The sequence below is a fragment of the Staurois parvus genome, unplaced genomic scaffold (genome assembly GCF_062004578.1).
Source record: "Staurois parvus isolate SC_StPar_1 unplaced genomic scaffold, SC_StPar_1.0 ptg001179l, whole genome shotgun sequence".
NCBI classification, from domain to species: domain Eukaryota; kingdom Metazoa; phylum Chordata; class Amphibia; order Anura; family Ranidae; genus Staurois; species Staurois parvus.
In genome coordinates, this window is record NW_028318975.1 from 75,001 (window position 1) to 81,764 (window position 6,764).

At 48.0% G+C, this 6,764-nt stretch overlaps 1 pseudogene across 1 annotated transcript in view; it reads left to right on the forward strand.

Annotated features, from left to right (window-relative positions):
• The window catches only part of LOC149438957 (uncharacterized), an 18,739-nt pseudogene extending 12,733 nt beyond the window's left edge, over nt 1-6,006 (forward strand). The window contains exons 3-4 of the transcript XR_016307886.1: nt 1-876; nt 5,627-6,006. The exon at nt 1-876 is cut by the window's left edge and continues 328 nt beyond it. The product of XR_016307886.1 is annotated as an uncharacterized LOC149438957 (transcript). The remainder of the gene's footprint in view (nt 877-5,626) is intronic.
• Nucleotides 6,007-6,764: the final 758 nt, after the last annotated feature.

A 6,764-nucleotide genomic window follows, 5' to 3' on the forward strand; every position in this document is an offset into this window, starting at 1 on the left:
AGCCCTGCTGGACAGCAGCCTGCACCAAATGCCCCATATCCCTCCGCACCCTATCCAGGGGCTCCAGCTGGGTCAGACCCCAGAGCACCTTATCCAGGAGCCCCTTCTGGCCCACAGCAACCAGGAGCCCCATCTGGTCCCTATCCAGGAGCCCCATCTGGTCCTTATCCAGGAGCCCCATCTGGCCCACAGCAACCAGGAGCTCCATCTGGCCACTATCCAGGAGCTCCTTCTGGCCCACAGCAACCAGGAGCCCCATCTGGGTCTTATCCAGGAGCTCCTTCTGGCCCACAGCAACCAGGAGCCCCATCTGGCTCTTATCCAGGAGCTCCTTCTGGCCCACAGCAACCAGGAGCCCCATCTGGCTCTTATCCAGGAGCCCCTTCTGGCCCACAACAACCAGGAGCCCCATCTGGCCACTATCCAGGAGCCCCATCTGGCCCACAGCAACCAGGAGCCCCATCTGGCCCACAGCAACCAGGAGCACCTGGGCAATATCCTTACCCTTCAGGGCCAATGGGACCTGGTGGGATGCCAGGTTCATATCCTAACCCTTCTGGTCAACCATATCCATCTCCATCTGACCCTTATGGTCAGTCTGGTCATACAGGCCCCTCACCTGGTGGGCCTGGGTGGGCTTGGGGATCCCAGGGTGGGCAGTACCCCTCACAGCCTAATTTACCATATCCATCTACTCCTCCATTTCCAGTCCCTGGCACTGGTGCTCCGTCATCTGTACCCTGGGGTTCAGTGCCACCCGGTCAGTGGGGGCCATCAGCATCATTTCCTGGAGCTCCGGGCTCATACCCAAATCGAGGATATCCCTAAAGTTGCTGGATCCCCAGGTCCTTCTCTGGGAGCCCTTGCACCTAGCCTGTGAGTGTACTTGCTGTGCATTCTTTTATTTTATTGTATGTCTGAATTTGTACAGTGGGGGGGGGTCATTCAGATGATTTTCTCAGGTTTTTATTGCTGTCTGTATCCTCATGTTGGAGATTCACCATCTCTGTTCTGGTGACTGTTACCATCAAGACTAAAAGTGTAAGAAAGTACCAAATTTTGGGTTGTCACCAGAACAGGAATAGAGGGACAATCATCCAATGGTGACACTAGTTCTGGTGACAACCAGGGATTTCCTCTCACTTCCTTTTTTGGTGTATGGAACAGCAAATGAAGGGAAATCTCCATATTGAGACTCAAGTGGCAAAAAACTGACAGAAGTTATAACCCCCTCCCCCCCCCTTATACAAAAATGAAGCAAAAAAAAAAAACGCCTTTAGGTCCAACTCTAACAATTACAGGTGGATCCTTGGCTTGTGCTGGGGAAAAGCACAGTTGGGGACCAGTCACTAACAAACTTGATAGAGTAGAATTAGGACACAGGATACTCAAGATTCCAAAAAATAGCAAACTGTTCCAGGCCTTCTAGTAGCAGTTCGTGTGATTGTGTCCCTCTGAGGACATTTGTTGGTGTCCCTAATTGCAAATAGAAGCTACTCAATAGAAATAGAACCTTTTAAAATTGATATATGTAAGAGCAATCACCAGACCTTTTAATGTTGAGTAATGAGGCCTCCAGGCAAAGTCCATTCTCCTGGACACTCTTCACATAGTGTACCCCTCTGAAGATGCTCTATCTGGGTAGACCCTTTCCTGATTCTTATAGAGGTGGCTCCTCTGGGTAGCCACCTCTCATAGCAGATTCCATTCCTTTAGAAATACTTCCTCTAGGTAAAGACCTTCCTGGTTCTTCTGGAGAAAGTGTTACTTTGGGTAGCCACCTCCCATAGCAGATTTCTTGGGTCCTTTCCTTAGAGATGATCCATCTGGGTAGACCTCGCTTATAGTAGATTCCTTAGGCCCTCTTCTTAGAGATTCTGTATCTGGGTAGCCACATGTTATAGTTGATTCTGTAGACCCTTTCCTTAGAGATGCTTTCTCTAGGTACAAACCTTTCTGGGGGAGGAGAGAGAGAGAGAACGAGCTTCCCACAGCAGGTTCAATAGACTCTTTCTTTAGAGATGATCCATCTGAGGAGCCACCTCTCATAGCAGATTCCATTCCTTTAGAAATACTTACTTCCTCTAGGTAAAGACATTCCTGGTTCTTCTGGAGAAAGTGTTACTTTGGGTTGCAACCTTCCATAGCAGATTTCTTGGGCCTTTACCTTAGAGATGCTCCATCTGGGTAGACTTCACCTATAGTAGATTCCTTAGGCCCTCTTCTTAGAGATGCTGTATCTGGGTAGCGACATGTTCTAGTAGATTCTGTAGACCCTTTCCTTAGAGATGCTTCCTCTAGGTACAAACCTTTTGGGGGCTGGGGAGAGAGAAAACAAACTTCCCACAGCAGATTCCTTAGACCCTTTCCTTAGAGATGATCCATCTGAATAGCCACCTCTCATAGCAGATTTCATTCCTTTAGAAATACTTCTCTAGGTAAAGACCTTCCTGGTTCTTCTGGAGAAAGTGTTACTTTGGGTAGCCACCTCCCATAGCAGATTTCTTGGGCCTTTACCTTAGAGATAATCCATCTGGGTAGACTTCGCTTATAGTAGATTCCTTAGGCCCTCTTCTTAGAGATGCTGTATCTGGGTAGCCACATGTTATAGTAGATTCTGTAGACCCTTTCCTTATAGATGTTTCCTCTAGGTACAAACCTTTCTGGGGGGGGGGGGGAGAGATAGAGAGACCACTTCCCACAGCAGATTCCTTGGATGCTTGGCTTAGAGATGATCCATCTGAGTGGCCACCTCTCTTAGGAGATTCCTTAGACCCTTTCCTTAGAGATGGTCCCTCTGGGTGGCCACCTCCCATAGTAGTGTAGCGCCACCCCCAGAGAAACCATTTGTATTTTATTTCCCAGGTCTCCCCTTGCTTTGCCCTGTAGCCAGTTACAAAGTATTTTTGCACAGCCAGGTGCACAGACACTTTCGCTCGTTGTCTCCAATGACCAGTCTAGGGGATGTTGTTTTTGGAGTCTTATTGTAGAACTGGGGATAGGGATGGGGAATTTCGCAGGATACTCCAAATTTAAAACTATTCACACTGAGGACATCTAGCTGATCTCTTAATCGATCGCTGTTGAAGTCCTGGCTGAAAGCCGATAGCAGACTTCTCTTTAAATGGTAGCAACAAGTAGTTTGGGAGTGAGCAAAGTCCTATGCAATAGCAACAGTTGGACAAGCTCTTCAGAACACCAGCCAGTGTTCCTTTTTCTCAGACCCATGATGACTATCAAGCTCCAGAGGGGTAGCAGAGCACAGAGTCACCAAGATCCCTCAGAGTCCCTCAGAGTCTGTACTCACAAGTCCAAGGACAGGATGGCAGCCTCCTTCCAATCTTACAAGCGACTCTCCAGTGACACCAGACAGATCTCTGGCAGACCGCTCCCCTCAGTCAGCTTACTGTAGAACTAGGGTCACTCTTTCTAAACTAAGGTCCTCGGGTCGCCCACCTGAGGCCCACATGGCAATAAGTTCCAGGCAAGGCAAGCCTGCCTTCAGCCTGGCTGGGTGCAATCCTCTCCAGGGAAAGATGCTGGGCCCATGTGCTCACAGAACATAAATACAGCTCCCAGCATGCATGAAGAGAGTGCGCCCTGTTTTTGCTTTTCTTCACCATACCAGACCCTTATCCAAACATGCAGCCTGGCAGGACAGGAAAGGGGGGAGATGAGCAAACTCCCCCCTCCTGAACCATACCAGGCTGCATACCCTCAACATGGGGGGAGAGTGTGCTTTGGGGCAGGAGGGCTCCCCCCTCAAAGCACCTTGTCCCTCATGTTGATGGCTACAAAAGTGAGCCTCTTTCCCACAACCCTGGCTGGTGGTTGTGGGGGGCTTATCAGAATCTGGAAGATCCCTTTAACAAGGGGGGACCCCAGATCCCGGCCCTCCACCTATGTGCATATGAATGTGGGGTACGTGGTATCAATACCCATTCACAAAAAAAAGTGTAGTGTTACAATGACAGGAGACGGTCTTTGACAAGTCCTTTATCAAAAACATTTTATAAAATGTCCCCCAAACTAGATCCAACATTAATCCTGATGTCCGCCGCCACTGCTACCCCCCCAAAAAAGAAAAAAACACTCCTGTAGTCAGGTGCATTGCTTTGGCCAATCACAATGCACTGTCAGGGCACCGTGTATTGTGGGATGTGGAGGGCAAACAGCCCGCCGAACGCCCTTACCGTTCGTGTGTTCGCCAGACACACAAATGGCCCATGTTCGACTCGAATGAAGCCCAACCCTAGTAGTTGCCTCCCATAGCAGATTCCTTGAACTTGGAGATTCTCCCTCTAGGTAGCCACCTCTCATAGTGGATTCCTTAACCCTTTCTTTAGAGAGTCCCCTATGGGTAGCCATCTCTCATAGTAGATTCCTTTTGACCCTTTCCATTGAGACTCTCCCAGTCGGTAGCCCATCTCATAATAAATTCCTTGGAACCTTTCATTGGAGATTCTCCCTATGGGTATCCCCTCTCGTAATCGATTCCTTAGACCCTCTCCTTGGAGATTCTCCCTGTGGATAGCCTCTCCTAGTAGATTCCTTTAGATCCTTTTCTTGGAGATTCTCCCTATGGGTAGCCCCTCCTAGTAGATTACTTAGACCCTATCCATGGAGATTCTCCCTATGGGTATCCACTCTCATAATCGATTTCTTAGACCCTTTCCTTGGAGATTCTCCCTGTGGGTAGCCCCTCTAGTAGATTCCTTAGACCCTTTCCATGGAGATTCTACCTATGTGTAGCCCATCTCATAGTAGATTCCTTAGACCCTTTCCATGGAGATTCTCCCTGTGGGTAGCCCCTCCTAGTAGGTTCCTTAGACCCTTTCCTTGGAGATTCTCCCTGTGGGTAGCCCCTCCTAGTAGGTTCCTTAGACCCTTTCCATGGAGATTCTCCCTGTGGGTATCCCCTCTCATAAATCGATTCCTTAGACCTTTTCCTTGGAGATTCTCTCTGTGGGTAGCCCCTCCTAGTAGATTCCTTAGACCCTTTCCTTGTAGATTCTCCCTGGGGGTAGCCCCTCCTAGTAGGTTCCTTAGACCCTTTCCATGGAGATTCTCCCTATGCGTAGCCCATCTCATAGTAGATTCCTTAGACCCTTTCTTTGAAGATTCTCCCTCTGTAGATTCCTTAGACCCTTTCTTTGAAGATTCTCCCTATGGGTAGCCTTTCTCATAGCAGATTCCTTAAGCTGTTTCCTTGGTGATTTTCCTCCTGGGTAGCACCTTTCTGTTCCTTTTTAGGTCCTAGCATAGGTCAGCTCAGATTCAGAATCCCCGGCAAGGAGCAGACCTCAAGAGGACAAGACCTCCTCATTGTGACATTCTCTCAGGAAAGGTCTTAGAGGGAAGCCTATTATAGAAGTTTGCTTCAGAATCTCTTCTCTTATCTCAGCTCACAGAATACACCTCTCAGTAACTGGTCGAGGCAGATAGTCACACATTAGGAAGGGGAATATCCGGGAACAGTCAGTGAATGTCACCAATCAGGGAGCAGGAAATGGCTGGTGGTGACGCAATAGGTGGAGATTGTCACCAATCAGGGATTGATATCGTAGGGCGATGACTCTTCAAGCTGGTGCAGGATTTTGATCTGACCTCTTGTTCCATCTTTCAGATCGCATCCTAATGAAGAACGACTCCTTGAAGGATTGAACGTCTGCTAGAAGATGACGGGACAGTAACCTGAGATATGGCCATCTTTAATATTTTGCCCTGTGCCAATATAGTGACATTTTGGAGATATGAGCACCAGTGCTGCCACCCCTGGCAGCATCTTTCTTCTTCTAAAGACACTAAATTGAATGAAAAGTCCTTTCTGAACACACGCGGCTTTATTTTGGGAGACCCGTCCTTCACCTTTAACATTTATTTGGGGTTTAAAGGGTTCAGTTTCCATAATTTGGGAAGGGGGAGGGGGGTAATGTATTGAAAACACAAAGCTTGATTGATCCTGAAATAAAAACTGTCTGTGTTACCTCACAGCTTGAAATTAGAGTCAAACCCCTTCTCTGTTTTTGGGGCAGAATATAAAGATGTGATGGTTTGGGTATAGTGGTGATGAAATATTTACATTTTCAGGTTTGTAGAACCTTTTTGAGGGACTCTACGGGAGGGTTTGGTTTCTTGGCTGTCGTGTTGACACACTGACTTTCCATACGTCGAGTTGCTGATCTGGAAATTTGCAGGTCAGGTGTTCAGACTTGCCTCCACGCTCACTGGCTGCATGCTTGTTCCAAACGAGTGACTCGCAGTATTGGAGTCCTAATTGGTGGGGCAGCTTGAGAAGGAGCTCAGTGATGTCCGCCTCCGGACTTCTCTCTGGAATAGTTTCCTTCAAAGTCAACCTGCTTGTTTACTGTTATAGGACCTCCATGTCTGTTCATCTTTCCGGACAATGCCAATAGGGGGAACTATGCATAGCATCAGTTTTTGGAAAGTCAGGCAGGGGCACACCCAGTCACAACCCACAATGCAATGCGGGAACCCCTAATAAGAGAAATCGTAGTTCTTAGACTTGACTTCTGTCCAACACAGATGCTGCATGCTGAGACTGAAGGTCTTGCAAGGAACCAGAACCTTCCAGAATCTACCCAGTGGATACTTAGGTGGGGGGGGGGGGGTTCCTGATGACCTGATTTTTTTCTTTTTTTTTTTTTAACCTTTACTGGGTCACTTCTAGAACAATGTCCGATAAATACCAATTTTGTAAGGCCCATCTTACATCACCCAACCTCAAGGGAATGTTTACTAAA